We start from the raw sequence: 23,114 nt of genomic DNA on the forward strand, positions 1-23,114 counted from the left end.
TCTACCTGTACCATGAATCAGCATGATGGCTAAGTTATTCCCCACCACTATGTCGATGTCCAATCATTTTATTTTATATTGAACTATAAAAAAATAAAAAATAAATTGGACTGAATTTGATTTACAAATTACCTGGCACGTATTTTTGAAGACTATGGTGCAAAGCTAACTATCAAAATGCATTTAATCTAACTACATGGAGAAAGGAACATAAAATCTCTTTCAAAATATTTTGTACCTCTGCATAAACATCCTCGAACACTTCTTCCACACACCTCCCTCCCGCATAACACTACATATTAGTCAATTAGTTAGTATTTTTCACTTATGAAAATTTGTGCAATGAAATTTTTTACAAATTCTCAAAGTAAACCATTACTATAGTCCATAAACTATATTCCAATATATTAAATTGTTATTATAATATTAATCACTCTACACAATGTATCAATGAATAGTTGTTGTGTAGAGTGCGGAGGAGCAGAGGAAGTTGTGAAATGTGTCGATGTGCATAAAAATATTACATTGTTCTTATTTTGTAACAGTGCACAACTGCATCTCCACACTCAAAACAACTGAATATCAATTTGAAATCCAACCTGAGCGACATCCCCAACTTGTCTTAGTTGTCCATAATAAGGATCATACACATTGTATCCAAAAACCCAAAAACTATAGTATTCCCCGACTAAAATATCGAATTTCTCGATGCTACTTACCCCTAAATAAATTTTACTTGTAAAATTAATCCTATTTAAAAATAATTCCTGAATATACAAGAAAAGTGTTAAGTGAAAAGGGAGTCGAAACTTGGGAAAGTTGGAAAACCAAGAAAATGTAACCATAAATTAGTTTAACTCATGCCAAATGCTTCAAGATTTAAAAATATTCACAACATATGAAAACAAGAACTGCCATTGTTGAACCGTCATCTATATTTCACATTCATGATTTCATGCAAAAATCGCATTATATCACATCTTGATTTCCAATGTCAGTTCTCATTGACCAATTCCACGTTAGCATGGGTATATATGTGTCCTCATCACTTATATGTTTAGTGCTAATAGGTTCATATCACCAATTTTCTTGTTCATTGTCAAATATAATTCTCGTCCAACCATAGAAGATTCAAAAAATGTCACAGAAACACTGCCAATAACCCGTGATTAAAGTTAAATAGTATATATGATTAAGGAAAACATCCACGCGGGTAAATATCAGTCTTTTCAACATTCAATTGACCAAATACGTGATGTGTGTTCTATGAAACTATTAATAAGTGGTGAATAATATGTACTTTCGTGTAGGAGGGAAGTGTGTGGAAGAAATTTGGGGATGAGAAATTTATGTGGAGCACCAAAACGTTTTGAAAGAAAGTTGTTGTTCCTTGCTCTACACACCCATTCCCCTGCACAAGACTTCTTGAAACACATTTGAAGGACATTTCATTGAATATTTCATAATAAATATTTAATTAACAAATGCATTTAATATTGCATAATAAGTATTAGTCTATGTTGTCCATGCCTAAACTCTATATAACCAATATCAAAATAAAAATTAATTCATAATTATTATATTTCTATAATAGTTGCAAATTTCAATGTTGGCATAAATACAGATAACAACATTAGTAATTGGTAATTAGATTAGATGTTAGGAATAAGCCTTAATTAAGTTTTCAATATCCACTAATTCGAGGCACGGGAACTTGATATGTGCAAAGGGGAAACATATGTGGAGCTATAAAAAATACAGGACAAAATTTAAGAAAGAAAAATTATGACAAGCAAAATGCACAAAACTTAGCACAACACTCCTTACTGTCAATTCTGATGACTAACAAAATGACAACTTAGGAGAGCACCTAAAAAAGCACTTTGGGAGTCAAATTGGATCAGAGCAAATTGATTCTAAAATATGTTAAACTTATGGAAACATAAGGATGGTTGTTTTCATCACTAATCTGTAGTCAAAATAAATAATACCCTGTTGGATGTAGAGAGTTTGTTGAGCATGGAAACTATAACATTCAACTATAGGCCAATAGCTATCATGTTAATAAATATAACTGCAAGTGTGGTTGTTGGCATAAATGATTACATGTTCTGTTATTATCCTTTCATTGTGCAATTGTCTTGTCATGTTAATAATTATAACTACAAGTGTGATTGTTGGTGTAAATGAATGTATTTTCAGCCCCTTGGATTAGTGATCCTTTTTTACTGTAACAACCCTGGTTAAAAACTCGTGCAAAATATATAAACACTACAAATGATGGGACACGTATTCCAAGCTTAATGGTTTGGGATACATCCTAATGGGTGTTGATTCGGTTTATTATGGCTAAGGAAATTGGAAAAGGCAATGGCTAAGGCTTTGGAAAGCCAAAAAGGCATTTTGACACATTTATTTATGAAAATAAAGGAAATTAGGAGAAAAGGAAGGTGAAAGGTCACAGGTCGCATGTGAGGAGGAAAATGAAGGAAAATAATGGAAAATGAAGAAAATATAGACCTCATTAATAAAAATGCTTCTGAAGATCAATTGGCAAGCTCTTAGTTAGTGTAAGCTCTTGGCTCAAGCTTGGTCAGTGGAAGCTTTTGACAGGTTTTGGTGGAGCTCTCTTCTATTCTACTCTCTCTCTCATACTCTTTCATACTTAGAGTTTTCTTGGACCACTCTTGTAGAGTGTGACATGCTTGGACTCTTGGTGCAAGAAGGCAAAGGAAGAGCAGGAAAGTGCAAGAGGACATCGGGATCAACAACTATAGCAGGTTTTTCTTGCAGGTACCGAGGAGGATGGCCGATATTGACAATGGATTGCCTAGCCTTTCCATTTCCTAGATAGCCATGGCGATTGTGGGTTGCGTTCATTGCTTGTTCTTGGTTGGTTCTCATGCTTCCTTAGCTTGGGTTGATTTACTAGTCCTCGAAGCCTTGGTTGGAAAAATTATCTGGAAGCCCTTGATGGGTTGAGTTAATAGTCCTAAGAACCCTGGTTGGACAAACGCTCTAGAAGCCCTGTATAAGTTGTGGGTTGAGTTACTATTCCCGGAAGCCATTAGGGGAATTTTGAGGTATAAAATGGGCCTCCTAAGAAAAAAGTACAAACAAAATAAACTTTATAAGAACCAATATGATTCAAGATGATGATGTCAACCATGGGGGATGATTCACCATTTTTGGAGTAAGAAAGTAAAAATATTAAAAAATAATAAAATAATAAAACTACTTTTTCAACTTATCTCCTTATGATTTTACTCAAATTTGAGCAGAAGTACTTGTATGAAAAAATTAATTCCTGATCGAAGGAGTACCCATGTTGCATACTTTAGATGGACCCTTCTACAAGAAAAATGAGAAATACATGAAAAAATGTGATTACAATCATTTTTTTCCATTATTTCTCAATTTTTCATGTAGAAGGGTCCATCGAAGTACGCAACATGGGTACTCCTTGGATGAGGAATCAAATTCTGCATCCAACGAGTGTTTCCACTCGAAATTTGAGTAAACACATAGGGAGATAAGTTGGAAAAATATTTTTTCCTTTTTTTCCTCTAAAATTTGATGATGTAATATAATCTTATTTTATTATTTCCACTATTATTTTATAATTTTCTTAGGAGACCCATTTTAGACCTCGAAACTCCTCTAATTCCTTAGTGATCCGAGTGGAAAATGGCATCCACCCATGGTATTCATCCACCCGTAGTATTCATTCACCCATGGAATTTACCCATGGAATTGTAAGTGGCATCCACCCATGATATTCATCCACCCATGGTATTTATCCACCCATGGAAATTACACATGATATTGTAAGTGGCATCCACCCATGGTATTCATTCACCCATGATATTTTCCCATGGTATTGTAAGTGGCATCGACCCTTGTTATTCATCCTCCCATGGTATTTATCCACTCATGGAATTTACCCATGGTATCGTAAGTGGCATCCACCAATGGTATTCATTCACCCATGGTATTTAGCCACCCATGGAATTTACCTGTGGTATTGTGACAAAAAAAGACTATAAGTAACAAGTCGCATTTTGTAAAAGGATAGATTTTCCACCATAATACCATGGGTGGATGCCATTTTCCATTCAGATCACTTGGTTGGACAAATTCTCTTCAAGCCCTGGAAGGATTGGTTGGAGACCAACTTGATGATGGTTTTGTGATGTCCGAACACGAGGTGGAATCAATGTTTGATGGGTTGAGGTGGATGGCCTCTGGAAGCCCTGGATGAGTTTTGACTAATGTATTCTATGAGATCCTACATTCACGCTTGGAATATGGCACTGGGGTGAATGGATGAAGAGAGATTTGGCTCAGCCATTCTACAGTCAGGTGGAACATGGAAGTCCCATCTTGGGTTTGGATTTTGCACCATTAATGAAAGGTTATTTCTCCTTGTATTTATATGAGTATTACACTGGATTATATGAGGTTTATATGGCAGTGAGTTCATTGGTATTTCTGTCCCTATTATGCTGTATATGTATATGTTTTATGACATCAGCTATGTATGGCTCTATCATATTTTTACTTGTATATGAATGAAAAATGTATCTATGGTCTAATGAATAGAATGACAATTAAGATGTTGAGGCATTAATGCTTCATGGAGAATCTCAAATAAATTTGAGACCCCTATGCTCAAATCTATTAATTACACTTGTAGTTTACATATTCATGATATGTTTGACGAAATGCTTGTCATGGTGTTATGCTCTTGACCTGTGATAAATTCCAGAATGTCAAACATGCGAACAAATACAACCCATAACACAAAATAAAATGAGAAAAACAACAAGTATTTTATTATTCAGAGATAAAAGCAATGTTCACTTGTATCTTTGAGGGGGCAACCTCCAACAGAGCAAAGCTCTATTACAAAATAAGAATCAATGATCTTTACCTTCTAACTATGACTATTTATAACTAAATGACCTTCAACAACCTAATGACTAGTGGTCATTTGCATAACACGGGCTAACCACTTTATTTATTAATTATGGCCCATTGCAACTAACTGTGGTCCCTTTCTTAAATGTGGGTCAACCACTTACAATTATTAATACGAGATTTATTGACTCTTTAACTAACTATAACTACGACTCGACCATATTACATAAATAAAGGGGTTAGGGTTGGACCCTAACATGCCCTTCCCCATGAAAAGTAGCCTTGTCCTCAAGGCTGAAGCTGTGGAAACTGTTGAAGAATAGTGGTTGGTTCACAAGTTGCATCTTCTGGAGAGGTGTGTTTCCACTTGACAAGTACTTCATTGATCGTGTGGCCACGCATATGTCATTCTCACGTATCGAGGACCTATTCAAGTTGGAGCCAGAGTGAACCTTGTTCATCTAATTCAGGTAGACTTGTTTGAATTTTGCAATTGTTCCCCACCACTTTCTTGAGGAATGATACATGGAATACTGTATGGATTTTTGAAGTTGTTGGCAAGGCCAGCTTGTAGGCTACTGCTCCAATGCACTAAAGTATTTTATAAGGTCTGTAGAATTTTGGAGCTAATTTCTGGCAACCCTTTTCTTTGAGTGATGTTTTCTTATATGGTTTCAATCGTAGGAATACCTGATCCCCTTCTTGAAATGTGCACTCTGAATGATGTTGGTCTGCCTGTTGCTTCATTCAATTTTGAGCTTGATGGAGATTATCTTTGAGACGAGCTAGCATGGTTGCACGGTTCTGTAGGAGTTGATCAACTGCTTGCACCTTAGAGCATCCAGGGATATAAGAAATTAGTGAAGGTGGAAGTTTGCCATACACTACTTCATATGGAGTCATCTTGGTGACCTCATGATAATTAGTATTATACCACCATTCAGCTAAATGTAGTCACTGCAACCATTGATCTTGCTTTTCTGAAGTGAAACACCTTAGGTATGTCTCTAAACATTTGTTGATTGCTTCAGTATGACCATCAGTTTGGGGATGATAGGAAGTACTTAGTTGGATTTGGGTGCCTTGTAGCTTGAAAATTTCTTGCCAAAAGTTACTGGTGAAATTCCGATCACTATCAAATGCAATGGAAGTGGGCATGTCATGCAGTTTGAAGATCTGGTCCACGAAAGATTGAGCCACCAAAGTGGGGGTAAATGGGTGGGGTAGAGTGAAAAAATGGGCATATTTAGAAAGTCTATCCATGACTACCATGATGACTAATTTGTTGCCTGAATTTGGGAGATGAGTAATGAAATCCATAGAAACATCAATCTAGATGGAGGTATGTTATAGACATTTTTGTGCCTTACAGCTCTAAGCATGAAATGCCCATAAACCAAGGGATCCTAAGTCCCTAAAAGTGTTGTTCCTACCCCTAGAGGAACAAGGTCAACCAATTACAGCTTCTCCCAAAAGTTCTCCACCAGAAACTGCTCAGAATCAGTCAAATCAGGATCATTTCAGCTGCTCCACTAGCTAGCTATGTTGCATAGCACCCAAGTACACTAGCTAGGTGCATTGCAACGCACCTAAATGCACTACCAGGGTGTGCTGAGCGGGAAATGACAAATGGCAGTGTCATTCCGCGAGGTGGACAGACAATGGAAGCTTCCAGAATCTTCCCCAATGACACTTGCCTCACTGAGTTCGACCAAGGATGAGTAAGAGGCTCTCAGTCTCCAAGTGGAAGCAAGAACTGACAGAGAGAAGCCACTAGTCAAATCATAAGCTGAATCATCCTCTTTGCATACATCTATATATGGATCCCTCATCCTAGAGATCCAGAGGCTGGAATTTTGTACATTGCAGAGAATTGCTGTTGGTTTTGAGATAGAGATCAGTGTATTGGGTGATTTATGCTTTGTTGGAGGTGAAGAGGGGATTCCTTTGCTGGGGGGTTGATGTTGGATCAGGAATCATCGGTTGTAACTCCTCCTGGACCTTCTTGTTATATCAATAAAACTATTTGAGTTTCTCCTATATGCTTGTGTATCAATGATGTTTTGTTATATTTGCATGTTTAGCTTAAATCTGATCCTAAGCTATTTATGAATATAAATCCATGTCTTTGTGTAGTTTTCCTATTCTGTGATCTTGCAGGAACTTGGTGAAGCTGGGCAAGTAAGGGAGCAGGTAGCTGGAAGCTGTCAAAGAGGAGAGAGATTGGATCAAAGGACTAGCACAAGACACAGGTTGGTTCATCCTATTCCTCTTCGTTTATAGTTCATAAAGAAGAATACGAAAATAGTTTTCTCTGTTTGTTTCTAAGGTACTGTCACACCTTAGTGGGATAGGGGTGTTCTGAGTAGACACTCTTCCCATTAACAAAATGGCGACTCCACTGGGGATCTTGTCTAGTTAGTTTGTTTGTGTTTCTCTTGTTGTTTGTTTCATAAACACAGAAGTAGCAATCGAACTGCATTTTCCATTATCAAATGCAAAGTAGACACCTGCTACTTCAATCCATTCACTGAATTTTTTTATGATTTGAACAGCTGATTCACAAATGATCTGATTACCCTTTGTGATAGCTCTTAGAACTCCTTTAAATCCACCCTCTGATTGTGCATTACTGATTGCTTTTACTCGGCCAAAAACCATAGATTAAACTGTAAACCGTGACCCAGAACCCAGATAGAAGTCTCGTTTCTGCCCCAGCGCAGGCACAGTGAAGAGATTCTGCATTTCAACGCAGTTCCTGAGAGGGCTACCTGCGCTGCAATTCAGTTTCTCTGTGTAGCAGGTGTGCTGATCAGCCTAGCCCTGTGCAGCTGAGGTTCTTTGCTTCATTTTTTCAGTTTTGTCTCTGATTTTTGCAGCCTGTGATCAGTGTGTGTCTATTTAAAAACCCCTTTTCTTTGCCTTAATTCCGCCTCCTTTGTACAAAAAGACTGTAGATGTTCTTTGTGTGTTTGTTACATCATTTACGATTTTCCATTGAAAAAGTAGAATAGTCATACTGTCGTCCTTGGATTTAGATCTGTCACAAGTGTCGATTTTGATCTTAGGAGAAAGTTTATTTGCTGTTGACAGTCGATTATGCTTTTAATTTTGTCTTTGGTTTGAATTTGTCACTTTCTAGTGTCGAAATGAATGTTTATTTCAAAATCATAAAGTGTCGTAATCTTCTCTACCTTTTGATTTCGAAAAGAAGCTTGTTTGTATTTGTCACTTGAAAGCAAATTCAGATTTGTACATAAACTTTCTTTTTAGGCATCAATATTAAGAAAGTGAAAAAAAATACATGCATATGTGAATTTGCATATTGATAGTCTGTTTGGCTTGATTTAGGAAAAGTGCATCTACAGTGTGCTCTTTTCTCTTTGAGAAAAGATTGTGTCTTTCTTTTCCCCTTGTAGCTAGGATTTTCATTGCTGAAAAGAGATAAAAGCTTGCTTATCATCTTTAGATTGCATTTTAGGAATTATATCTACATCTCGTGGTGATCCCAAAAGGCAAACTTCATAAGAAAGATCAACCTAAAATAAATTCAATGAACTTAACAACGCTTTGTAACTTAACGCACAACATTTAAAGGTCTAGGCTAGAGACGTATTCCGGCGTCGTAAAGCCTGGTAACTGTTGTCCTCACTGATGGTTAGGTGATTCCTCCACTTTGAGATGATAAGTGCCAGTACGGACTTGTGCTCCCACGTACCGTCGAGTATATATTGGTAGACCCCTATAGGCATAAAACCTTTATCCATAGGAAGCCGTGTCGGCCGCCCTACTAATCGCAATGCACCGAACACAGCATTTGGGAAGATTGACTGCCGTACCGTAAAAAGTATTCTGTAGTTTTGCGATTGGTTTGGTACTCCCTCTACCTAGATCTCCAGAGCAGTCCCTTTCGTTCCTTTTCAGACTCCTTAACGGAAAAGGTCCATCTGAGCACTTGTCACTTCAGGCTCATTAAAAATTGAAGGAGACTAGAGTCATCTTTTGTTTTTTCTCGACTCTTTAAAATTGCAAAAACAAGTTGTGTCAAAGCGTCTTAAAATTTATTTTAAACGGAATATTCACCCCCTTTTCCTACGTTGATCTTAGGTTGAGAAAATGGAGTCTACCAACCAAGGAATTCCCCTTGGTGGAAATCCTAGTCCCTTCTCCTCTTGGGGAGATGTTGGTGCACCCCATATGGCCACATTGTCGCTTCCAGGATTGACAATTGGCATGCCAGTCTGGCCCTTCTCAACCAATGTCGTTCAGAACACCACTATTCCTGAACAATCGAATCAGCAATTAGACGAGTCCAGAGTTGCCCACCAACCTTCTACTTCCTCTAATTCTTCCTCTCCTCCTTCCTCTTCGCTTGATGGGGCTGGCAAAGCCAAAAGTCAAGTTCCTAAGGAGAAGAAGGAGAAGAAGAAGAAAGAGAAGAAGAAGAAGGAGCCAAAGGCGAATGGGGGAAAACGAGTGTCGTCTAACGAAAATCCACACACTGCACCGAACAGGCCTAAATCGCCATGTGTCATTTGCAAAGGAGACCACTTTCACAGAGATTGTCCTTGCATCCCTCAGATACTAAGGGACTGGTCTCCTCGTTTGCACAATCCGGTGTCATCAACCTCTGATGATCATGTTGAAAGCACACCATCAACTAGCGAAAGTGAAGCCCCAGGACAAAAAGAGAAAGCTAGATTTCCCTGTAAACTGTGCGAAGGCAATCATGCCTTCCACCGTTGTCCCTTCTTAGATGAAGCGAAAAGAGTTTTGGATGATCGTCCGGTTTCACCGTTACAACTTCCTCCTGGATATAAAAAACTCTTGCCGAGTCCGTCGCTAGTTGAGAATCCAGCTGGCCCGCTCAAGTGGTCGACTGAAGCGCCTATCATCGAAGATAAACCATCTGAATCCATACCAGACGAAAGTCAAAAGGTTGAGGCGGCAGTTGACCCGGTCTTGCCTTCAGAGGTTTTATCTTCGGATGATACAGTCACTGAAGAGAACAAGGATGACATCGTCCAAATTATCTTCATCAACACAGACTCTGACGAACATGGGGGCAATCTACCCATTCCCTTACCATAGGAGGGAAGTTCGTCAAAGCCATACCCGACTGTCTACTCGGTCCCACCTCCAAGCAACCTAGTTGTCTCCTTCGATTGGAATCAACTAGGCAGACCCCGTTTACCAGCGAGCATATCATTCTGAATTATCATTCAAATATATAGAATGGTCATGGCTGGTACCATCATAGATGAGGGGGCTTCTGTGAGTATCCTTTCCTCTACTGCTTGGAAAGTGCTTGGTTCACCATCGCTGTTGCCTGAGATGAGAAATCTGACAGGCTTTGATAAAGGAACCAGTCGACCTTTAGGGATCCTTCCCAATGTGCCCATAACATTGAGAGGGAAGACAGTTCAAATGAATGTAATGGTAGTTCAAGGACCCTTGGATTATAACCTACTCCTTGGACGAGACTATATTTATTGCATGGGAGCCATCGTCTCCTCACTCTTTAGAGTAATGTGTTTTCCGCACGAAGGAAGAGTGGTCAAGCTCGTGGACCAGCTTTCATTTCCCAGATCACGCATAGCAAATAGTCATATACCATCCCTAAATGGTCTCTTCACGCAAGAAATGTCTCAATCTCCAGTCCGTCCTCCCGATAAGCGCGAGTAATTCGGAGGGATATGACTGAAACCCAGGGGGCATGCATCCTGGTCTGCTTCGGCAGGAAAACTTCGGGTATAGGGTAGATTTCTGCGGGAGAATATGACTAGTCTATACCCCGTCCGTGATTGGAAGAGGGGTTATTCTAGAACAAGATTCTCTTGTCAAAGTTATGTGAGTTGACAGAACTGAGTCACTCGCCTTTGTTTATCTCGGTAGACACCGCCGAAGAAGTGTTTTGTTTGCACCGCGAATAGAACAATCTTTGGGTAACCTGTAAGAGGTAGGCCTTTCCCGATAGAACAAATGTTTTGTCTGCAAATTGAGGGGTAACCTTGAAACCATATTTTATACCTAGGGGCATGCAAACCTTTTGGAGTGCAAGCGAGGGGCGGCTATTTATTTTTTAAATTTTTAGGACCTCTAACCCTTTAAACTCGTAGGATTAGTCATCACCTAACTTGCATAAAGAAAGGATGTGGGGCAAAAAATCTAAAAGTTGTCGTTTTATATGAGACATTATTATCATATGATTGGATTAATCGAGCATTTTTAGCACATAGTTCAAGCTCGTTAAAAAATAAACATAAGACATGAGCAAATGTTTCCACCCGCGTTTAAGCTCGTTAAAAAATGAACTATTCCCCGGTAAATAACCACCGTGAATGAAGCATTTCAGCCATTAAAGCCTTGGTCGTGTTTGCACCATCACCTCCACTTTTCATTGGCCAATCATTCACCTCCATTTGATTGTTTACCCATTTTGAGGAACAGCTGCGAAGAGTGATTTCACTAGCCATCCTTGTGACACTGCCGTGATTGGAAAATTCCAACCCTTACCTGGAATCAGCTGCTACCCATTTTATCACTCGTTCCTCAAAAGATGAGTCTTCTTTAAGCTCTTTTCAACTGACTCGTAAAATATGAAAAGATTGCCGAGTTTTGGCCTTCCAGCTCATTAAAGCGACCGAAGTGCTATCCCTCCTCTAGAGTTTAATCTTTTTGGACCTAAGGGATTATTGCACAAAAAGATCGAGCTCTTGTTTTGTTCGGCTCGTTAAAACTATCGAAAATTCATCCCTTCTGTATTGTTTTATACTTTTTCGGACTTAAGGGATTAGATGACGAAAAAGTACTTTTGGAGTTAACTTTACGTACCTTTTCAGACTCTCTAAAAATGAAAAGGACCAAGTTATCTTTGTCGTTAAACTCGTTAAAAATATTAATAGCGACAAACTTGTCTTTAGACGAGAACGAGTTTCACTATCGCTAGGCTCGTTAAAACATAGCGATGGGTTTGCCCGAAGGGAAAATTATACAACAAGCATATGTTATCCTCCTCAAGCTTGAAAAAAATAAAGAGGTACTGGTCAGCAATGACTGGGGAAAAATTGGGAAGAAACTAAAAGAATCTTTATTGGTAGCAAGTCGCTCTTGAACATGACACTTCCACTCTGTGCCTAAGTCGGGTTGGGTTGTTTCATTCACGGTCACATCGCCATGGTCACGCCATACCATCCACATTTGGGGTAAATGCTACCAATCCATCACATAAGTGTCGCCGACATGTTCAAGAGAAGTCATCCAGAGAAGTCATCCGTGTCCCATCCACTACCATACATTACACTTCATTCTTTCATGACTGCCATCCTGAACCATATATCATCAGATTGTTTTCACCTCCATCAAAATCATTTGCTCCGTTCCGTGTCATTGATGTGGGATTCATCAAGGCCCTCCTTTGACGGATCTCTTCTTGTCGACATCAGCTCATTATCCAAGAAGTTGATCTAGGAACACCCCATTCAGTACTTTGAAGCTTGCATGCCTCAATGGCAAGTTTCTCACTTCCGGCGACAGGTATACATCAATGACCTTCGACCGAAAGATTTTGCGTGGTGTTCGACGCCAAGTCCTTTATTCACACCACGTGAATTGTACTGCAGTACCTTGAGGGTCATCATCATTATCGGTGATTCCTCTCGTGCTTGTTAACAATTTACATCATCGACTGGTAATCAAGCGATGTCTTTCCATGGTCGACTTCAAATTTTTTTCACATGGATCGACTTGTACTTCGAGTGAAGATTGGACGAGATTGAAGACCCCGGATCTAGTTTCATCCATCCGGGCTGTGATATATATTCAGGAAAAATAAAGACATTGACATGTACAACATTGCAACACAGATAATCATCCTACCAAAAGGATGATGACTTCATCAGAATCATCAGTCTACCATCAGACGATTGTCTGTCCTGTGTACATAAAAATCAACTTATAAAGCTGAGCATGGGAATGCCCGCCTCATCTAGATCATGAAAACAGTATGAAGATAATGTATTGTATTGTATCTTATTACAGGTCTCCTCCCAGCATTGAAAGAACTTCGGATCCTCCTAATAAAGCATTTCACCCGATAAACGGCCTCATACTTTAGGGGGCAACTGTTATAGACATTTTTGTGCCTTACAGCTCTAAGCATGAAATGCCCATAAACCAAGGGATCCTAAGTCCCTAAAAGTGTTGTTCCTACCCCTAGAGGAACAAGGTCAACCAATTATAGCTTCTCCCAGAAGTTCTCCACCAGAAACTGCTCAGAATCAATCAAATCAGGATCATTTCAGCTGCTCCACTAGCTAGCTGCGTTGCATAGCACCCAAGTACACTAGCTAGGTGCGTTGCAACGCACCTAAATGCACTACCAGGGTGCACTGAGCGGGAAATGACAAATGGCAGTGTCATTCCGCGAGGTGGACAGACAATGGAAGCTTCCAGAATCTTCCCCAATGACACTTGCCTCACTGAGTTTGACCAAGGATGAGTAAGAGGCTCTCAGTCTCCAAGTGGAAGCAAGAACTGACAGAGAGAAGCCACTAGTCAAATCATAAGCTGACTCATCCTCTTTGCATACATCTATATATGGATCCCTCATCCCAGAGATCCAGAGGCTGGAATTTTGTACATTGCAGAGAATTGCTGTTGGTTTTGAGATAGAGATCAGTGTATTGGGTGATTTATGCTTTGTTGGAGGTGAAGAGGGGATTCCTTTGCTGGGGGGTTGATGCTAGATCAGGAATCATCGGTTGTAACTCCTCCTGGACCTTCTTGTTATATCAATAAAACTATTTGAGTTTCTCCTATATGCTTGTGTATCAATGATGTTTTGTTATATTTGCATGTTTAGCTTAAATATGATCCTAAGCTATTTATGAATATAAATCAATGTCTTTGTGTAGTTTTCCTCTTCTGTGATCTTGCAGGAACTTGGTGAAGCTGGGAAAGTAAGGGAGCAGGTAGCTGGAAGTTGTCAAAGAGGAGAGAGATTGGATCAAAGGACTAGCACAAGACACAGGTTGGTTCATCCTATTCCTCTTCGTTTATAGTTCATAAAGAAGAATACGAAAATAGTTTTCTCTGTTTTTTTCTAAGGTACTGTCACACCTTAGTGGGATAGGAGCGTTTTGAGTAGACACTTTTCCCGTTAACAAGGTAGGGATTGGAAATGGTTGTAAGGTGCCTAGTAACTTGACTATTTCTCCTTTATGGCAATGACACACATCACATTCAACTACAAAAGTAAGAATGTCAGTTTTCATGCCTGTCCAAAAGAAAGAACAACAAGTGCGAGCATAAGTCCTCTGAAAGCTTACATGGCCTGCAGTGGGCGATGAATGCAACCCTGCCAAAATGCGCATTTTGAGGGTGGATGTCAACGATATAGCTACTCTATCCTTGTAGCAAAGAATCTCATCCTTCCAAGAGTAACCAACTGAGGAATTAGGATCTGCTCTCAATTTATTAATGAGTTGGGAGAGAGGGGTGTGAAAACCATTCCTTGCGGGCTTCTTCAATCCAATATGGTATGGGAAGAGAGATTGATAGCAGGGTGCTTTCATCCTCAAATTGGAGTGATAAAGCATCCACTACTACATTATCACACCCTTTCTTGTAAATTATCTCATAATCATATCCCAACATTTTGGCCAGCCATTTATTTTGCTATGGTGAGGATAGACATTGCTCCAAAAGATATTTGAGGATTTGATGGTCTGTGTGGATTTGGAAACATCGCCCTAATAAGTATGGTCGTCGGGTATCAACTGCATGTAAGATGGCCATCATATCTTTCTCATAGGTAGATTGTCCTAGATGTTTCCCACTCAGTTTTTGGCTGGTGAAAGCCAAGGGTCAACCTTCTTGCATTAAGACAACACCAATACCAGTACCTGAAGCATCACATTCAATCACAAAAGATTTGGTGAAGTCGGGTAGTGCCAATACTGGAGTGGAACACATGGCCTATTTGAGAGCCATAAACGCCTGTTGTGTTGCATCATTCTAGAGGAATGAATTTTTCTTGAGAAGGTTAGTGAGGGATCTAGCAATGTGACCATAATTGCGGAAAATTTTTTGATAGTAGCTGGTGAGACCCAAGAATCCCCTCAAACTCTTCAAGGTTTTTGGTTGGGGCCAATATTGCATTGCCTATATCTTTTTTGGATCCACCCAGACACCTTCACGACCCACAATGTGTCCCAAATGCTCGAATTCTTCCATGCCAAAAGAGCACTTGGACAATTTGAAAAATAATTTGTGATTCCAAAGCAGTTGCAAGAGTAGGTCTACATGTTGAAGATGTTTTTCCCATGTTAGGCTGTAGATGAGAATTTCATCAAAGAAAACAAGGACAAATTTTCAGAGATATGGTTTCAGGAGGTGATTCATGAGGCTTTGAAAAGAGGATGGGGCATTACAGAGAGTAAATGGCATGACCAAGAATTCATAATGGCCTTCATGAGTTTGGAAAGTAGTCTTGGGAAATTCTAATTCTTTCATGCGTATTTGGTGATAGCCAGAGCGAAGATCTAGCTTAGTAATATGACCCCAAAAATCAGATTCTCTATCAAAGTGGTCACAAAGGGATTTTGAGAACACCTACCAAGTTCTGTTCTTGGGATAAAAATTTTGATGCCACTGCCACCACCATTTCCATCTCTCTTGGTCCAAGTAAAGGGCTCTGACACATATTTTATTTTGATCATCATAGATATCATTCATAATGAAATATTGTTCCATTTTTTCTACCCATACTGTTGGATTAGAGCCATCAAATTTGTACATGTCCAGCTTGGGTGGTCGAGGGTGGGAATGTTGGTTATTTCCATGGAAGTGAATATGATGGCTAGATTCTCCTTCAAGGTCTTCATTAATACCATGTGCCTCCAGATGCAACCCTGATGTGATCATATTGAATTGTGCCATGAATTTTTACATCTGTTCCTGGAAAGAATCCAACTTTTGTTCAAGGTGCTCAATCTTCTCGTTGGCCATGACGTGAGCTCTGGTTTCTACCATACACAGATCTCGGTCACTTGATGTCACTTTGAAAAAAAATTGGGACCGCCCGAAAATTGAATCTGACAAGTGAATGGTACCACTGTGATTAGCTCGTCTTCCTGAATCTTATGGGCTAAGTTTTTTTTTTTACTCCAAACAAAGTTTTATTCCCTATTGATCAATACTGTAGTGGCCAAATTCTAGAAAACTTGATCCTGCCCAATGTCCTACAAAAATTGGGCCCGGACTATAGGAGCCACAAGCCTCACCGTGCAGAGGGTTAGATCTACCTGCAAAACCCCAACGGCTAAATGTGAGTTGGACTGCGGTGGCCACAAAACCCCAACTGCTAGATCTAAATGGTACTATGGTGGTAAAACCTCAACTGGTGGATCTGATTGTTGCGGCAGCAAAAGAACCCCAACTGCTAGATCTGAATCGTATTGCGGTGATAAAACCCCAACCGGTGGATCTAATCTGATAAATAAGATAATGGGCGATCTTTAGAGATTCCGGGGAACTATGGTCTCAAAGGAGTGTCAGGTGCTATAGATCACAATATACATAAGGGTCCAACAATAGTACTCGACCCAATCTTTTAGGGCACTAACTAAGGAGGATGAACCGTACCCTTAGCTGTACTACCTGACTACCCTATCGTACATGCAATTAATCTCCCTAAGTGCTGTTCTTAGTGTACTGTAGCAGCAAGACGGATGACGGCTTATCTAAGGCGAGGTTTGAGGTGAGCCTAGGGGGCTTCTGATATACCCAGAGGGTACATGGAAGGCAGTCTATGCACGCTTCTTTGTAATGCGCTACTATTCGAAGGGTAACCCACAGGGGTTATAAGGGAGTCCAACAAGCGTGACCACCTCTTGTATTTCTTGCGTGCATGCCTCTCGAAATCCACAGGTTTATGCATTCAATGACAGATCTCGTGGTTTAGAGACGCTAGAACATGTCTCTAGCCTAAAAAAAATTCTACCAAAAATGGAGGTACCATCGGCCTTGGAAAGTACTTTGATACCACTTGTTATGCTCTTGACCAGTGAGAAATTCCAGAATGCCAAATATGCGAGGAAATACAACCCAGAACACAGAATAAAATGAGAAAAACAAGTATTTTATTATTCAGAGATAAAAGCAATGTTCACTTGCCTCTTCGAGGGGGCAACCTCTAGCAGAGCAGAGCTCAATTATAAATAGTACTTAATGATCTTTCCCTTCTAACTACGACTATTTATAGCTAAATGACCTTCAACAACCTAACGACTAGTGGTCCTTTGCATAACATGGGTAACCACTTTATTTATTAATTATGGCCCATTGCAAATAACTATGGTCCCTTTCTTAAATGTGGGTCAACCACTTACAATTATTAATATGGGATTTATTGACTCTTTAACTAACTATAACTATGACTCAACCCTTTACATAAATAAATGGGTTAGGGTTTGACCCTAACACATGGGTAGTAGGGTTCTAGTCAAGGTCTTAAACAAGTATTTTCTTTAGTACTGTCATTTCCATGTTACTTTCTATTATGAAGGTATCATGAAATTCTAAGTAGTGACTTGGGCTTTGGACCTGAAAAAGTGGCTCAAATCCCGGGGAAACTAGCATAAGACTGGCAAATTGGGTCTCTAGATGCTGGCAGGCAAGCTTGTGAGAGTGAATCTGGATTTTTGGATGTTGTCACGCCTATAGCATGAGAGCGACTTAGGCTTAAGTTGTCCAAAATATCAATGGGACCCAAGGGCAAGCTATCTGAAGTGTTGGATTGGTTCCTGAGGTTCCTGAAGCTGATGTTGAATGTCTGTATGGTGTGTTTCCATTGGTTCCACTTCCTTAACATGACTTAGGAGGTCAAATCATATCAAAGTGGCATCTCGTCACATTTTTACCCTAGCTAGTCGGTTGCTTGGGTAGATGTGGAAGGAGGGTGTTACAGAGTGGTATCAAAGCATGGTTCACCACTTAGACTAGATGGGTTATGTTTGTTCATGCATTCATTTCAGTTGCATGTGTGTCTCTTACACTTGTAGTCCATGTTCTTGTCGCATTTTCATAATGTTGATCATGATTGTAGTAATGTCGCCATGTGAAGGTTGATGGTGTCGTCGTCATGAGTGTATGGTTGATTATGCATTGTTATATATGTCAGTTTTCACATGTTAACAGGTGCACATGACATGGTTGTTGTTGTCATGCATGAGGTCATGGTTTGTGTAATTGATATGGTCATACATTGATGACTGGACTCTAGCTATAATGATGTGTATAGGGTTTTGTACTCATGTGTTATATGTCTATATGCAGTTTTTATGCATTTATAGTCTTGGTTATAGTTATGCATGAATAGTAGGTTAAACATTCCTTGTGAATTCACTATATGAAATTTAGGTCATGATGATGCTATTGGTTTTTATGATGTTAATGACGTTTGGATAAGAGCAAATCATCATACAGGTTTTCATGTTGGGCATGCTGGTAAGTAAGTTAAGGATTGTTATATGCATTAGGTTTATGTACATGTCTTTTGATGTTATGGTTACATACATGATAGATGATAGTTGGTTAGTATAGTCATATGCACATGTGTCGGATAGTCAAGAGTGATAGTAACCTATAGTTGTATGCATTTCTATTGTTGTTTTATATTAGATAACCTTATGATTATGTGATATGTTATTGATGAAGTATCTTATAGGTTAACTTTTTGTTGTTATACAATAGTTAGCTTGATGATTAGGGTTATTACATTAAAACCTTGATGTTATATGTATCATACTAAGTTGGATTCGTCTATGAAAATGGTTAGGGTTATGACATTCAGGTATGAGTTAATATGTTGTGATATTATATCATACTAATATAGACTGACTGTGCAGATGTGATTAGTATGTATGAATGATAATTGTTTATGGTTTTAGTGACTATTATGGATATCATGATCTTATTTATGTTTAAGCTAATGTGTTGAGAAGTTATATCATGGTAACTAGATTGTTGTGTAGACAAGATTGCCTCCCCTAAGATACATTAAGGTATGAACTTGTTTATGTCATCTACCTTTTCCTTGACTATTTGATTATAACATCTACTTGGTGTATGAGTGTTTGGTGTCTAATTGATTTATTTACCATCATATGTTTACAAGTTAGATCAATGTTTGATGAATTTCATAATATGAGTATGCATTCCAATGATCTTGTTTTAAGATTATTGTACTAACATATATGTGTTGACACAGTTGATATGTACTTGAATGTAGTTGACAATTGTACCATTATGTCTAATGACTATGAGTTGACTATGGGTTATGACATGATTGTTTGTAAAATTTGATTTCAAATTGATAGATATGATTGTCTTGATATTTGGAACATGCGGTTGACATGTGTGAGTAGTTTCAGGGAACATGCTTGGTATTAGCGTAACAAGGCAATAGTTGATGTGTTTATATAACTAATAGTTGGTTGATGTGATAGTACATAGTAAGTCTCGATTTCAGCAAGGTAAAAAGGGTAAAAGAAAGGAATTGGACAAGAATTCCTTTGGCTATGTTTGGAAACCCTAATTCCAAACGAATGAGTGCCTTGCATACATGAAGTCTCCTTCACCTTGATTTTTTCTAACATTATGTGGATGTGTGCTATAGTCATGAACATGTACTTAACATGTATATTAGACAGTCTCTAGTTACAGGTGGATTTGTCAAGGGAATTGGAGTCCCTTGAGAGATGGCGTGGATGTGTTCAGTTGCAAGAAATGTGCTTAGCACAACAAGATAAGGTAACTAGTGTATTTTTATGTTTATTTATGCACTGTAAGTTATGTGTTTATGGAAATATGATGCAAGGGATTGCATGGCAAAGAGACTTCCATGAAATTATGAAGAAGGCTTAGGTTGAGCTTTCCTTTGGAAGCATTGGGAACCATGGGGATTGAGTCATGGTGTCTGTTGTTAGTCTTGTGCTTTTGGTCTTTTTGTGATTTGTTGTGCTTGATTGTGGTTTTTTAGTATGTTTGGTGCAAGGCCTTGCCACTTCGGTTGTGGTGTTGTATCATTGTTATTGATTTTCATGACCTCCGTCTTGTTTGTTTCTTGGTACTACCTTTTATATTTTGAGTCTTGGGAATTTTTTGGGAAAGAGGAAAGTTAATGAATCTTAGGGAGAGATGTGTGGTACCTGAAAGGTAATGTAAGATTTAGATGAAGCTCTATGCATAAGTAAGCGTAGTGGAAGGTAAGACTATGACAGTCGGTTGGACTGGTTTGGTCCATTGGTGTAAATAGACAGTGGTAGGATAGTCATGAGAAGATAACAGGAAAGTTGAAGTAAATGGGTATGAGGCGTCAAATGCCTTGGTGTTGTAGCGGATACAACCACCCTCCAAAATTTTTCCTTAGCCTATTTTGGAGCCTCCCTACCAACCTTACACAACACTTTGTCTTGCTTCATCAAGTACTCAAGCTTCAAGTGTGTTCCTCGCACAAAGGCAGCCTGTCGATCATAGTTGATCCATTCCCCTCACAGGCTGCTCACTCAAACTTCGTCTAGCTACAGGTTGAGCAGCTTCCCCTTGAAAATTGTGCATTTCTGGAGGGCAACCAGCCTCCCCTCCAGGAATTGCACAATCCTCTCCGACAGCCTGTTGGGCTCTAGGATTGTGCAATCTTGCCAACCAATCCTCCCACCAGGATTTGTGCAAATTTTCCCAGCAGCAGGCTATCTAACCCAGGATTTGTGCAAATCTGGGCATCAATCAGCTGCTCTGCCCAGAAATTTCACAAATCTCCTGGGCAACCAGCCCAGATCCTAGCTAGAATTGCACATTTTTCTCCAGTAGTCGAGCAGTCTCTTGCATGTGCAGTTGAGTTGAACGGTTCCCTCCAGGACTAAGCAAAATAAAATTGCATGCATGGGCTACTTCTCCCAAGGCAACATGCAAAGGCATCCCTTGTTTCAGGGATCTATGTTTAGCAGTTGGAGGTTACATGCAAGGAGCAATTCCGAAACCTCCCACTAAGTGTCGCTTCCCCTAAATTCGTGGCATGCGTGTCACAACCTAGATGCTATCAAAACTCATCAACCAGACACTGTAGAGATCATTCCTCACATTAATCTTACAGCTCTAACATCCCACATCACATCTAGGAGCAGTTGACACATTCAACTCAACTGTTTTGGGGTAAGCCCGTTTCCCATGCCTTATGCTGCATTTATGTCACCTTTTGTGTTTTCGCTTGTAGGAGTACCATTTTCTTGATTTCTTTGAATGCTTGTTGTTGTTTACATATATACTAGCTTGTTCTAGCTCTGTTTCAATTTTTGTTGCTATCTCATTGCTGTCGTATGCATGAAACTGTTTTGCACAGACGTTTGCCCAATCGACGAACTGCCTCACCCACATGCATGTTGATCTGTTTGTTGAATATTTCATTCATGTTTTTCATGCATTGTCGATCACTTCTGCTATCACTTAGTGTCGCCATATATTCACTGACTTACTTGCTTTCAGTTTCCCGTCGGAGAGTCAGGCCAACCTTGGCTTGGGCTCTACATTCACCAAGGTTACATTATGCAATCTGGGAAAGGAAGGCTCACCTTCCTCTCCAGATTTGCGCATTCTTGCCCAACACTAGCCTCCAAGACTATTTTGTGATTTTCAATAGGATAGTGGCTGCTTGGCCCGAGAAATTACACAAATAAGTCCCTGGGCCAGTAGTCAATAGCCAGAATGGACTGTGCATTACGCAGTTCCAGCAGTGATTCAGTCTCCCAACAGCCCAGATTGTGCCTTGTGTAGTCTTGGCAGTCGATCTCCCACCCTCCCGGCCGAAATTGCGTAACCTTCATGATCATTCACCCACGTATGTTACAAGTCAGTTCTCATGTTCATTTTGGTTTTCAACTGATAGATTGCTTACCATGAGTGTTTCCATGTCTCCAGGTATCACAAGTGTTCATATGCCTCTCAGAAATATGGGTACAATGGTTTCTAGGAGAGCAGAGATGAAGACATCGTTCAGAGAACACCTGGGGATGCAGTCGATCAAGTTTCCATGGAATTTCCTACCCACAAAGACATCAAGTTGTTCATAGACAAGGACATCGAGATATGACAATAACAACATCACAACGAGCAGCATCATGAACAACAACTGAAGACAACATACCAAATGCAATGAATGCAAGAGGAGGGTTGTTGACAATGCGGAGGCGGAACAAGGTTTCAAGCTCAAGCAGGTCCATTGACGATGAAAGAAACTTTGGAAACTCCAGCTATGAAGTGATGACGTGAGATGAAGATCGCGTGAAGGTAGAATATGGAACAAAGAAGGAGTTGCATATGCTGAAGCAACAACTCAAGAAGAACATGAAGCTACAAAGATAGAAGAATGAGTTGCAGTATGAACAGGAACAACAGTGGGCACAATATGCACTCACAGATGAAACTACACCCGTACAAGTTAAGGATCCATCCCAGTAGCTGAAACAGAGCAGACATGGTGAGGAGTGTTTTTGATCACATTCAAGGGATTCAGTAGAATGCATGTCATTGAGCACACACATGCAATCCAACCGATTCAACACACTCACCAAGGCGAAGAGAAGAAGCAAGTCCAATTGGAGCTAAACATGTACTTTGACAAGTTAATGCACATGACCACCAGTACACACTTGAAGATCATCATAGACACCATGAATCAGTGTGTTGTCGGTTAAACCACACCCAAGAAGACCATGCGCATGTTAGCAGATGAGTTGGACGAAGGGGCCAAACCAATGCACCAGTTGCAATGGAGGCAAGAGTTCACTTCCGCAAGATGTCACCATGAGGTGCATGCACACCATCACGAACGACCAAGCTTGGCATCAGCTCACCACCTTCACCATCACAAGCATGTCAAAGAGTTGGTCTCACCACAACGGACTGAGCGTTAGTGGTGTCTTGCAAGGCTTTCTCAAGCCATGTTGTCTCACATGAGTACATGTGCATTGTATTGTTGAGTCATGTCAACTGTAAGTCAAGTGTCAATGGTTGGATGTAACAATCATAGAGTAGGTGAAGAGTCATGAGGGTAGTTGAACTGTCATAAAGGGGAATTTCAAGGATCACCCCACCCTTTGCTATAAATAATCCTTCATAACTCATTTGTGGAGGCT

The sequence above is a fragment of the Pinus tabuliformis genome, chromosome Q (genome assembly GCF_031772625.1).
Source record: "Pinus tabuliformis cultivar Carrire ecotype Pingquan chromosome Q, CPIR1, whole genome shotgun sequence".
Taxonomy (NCBI): Eukaryota; Viridiplantae; Streptophyta; class Pinopsida; order Pinales; family Pinaceae; genus Pinus; species Pinus tabuliformis.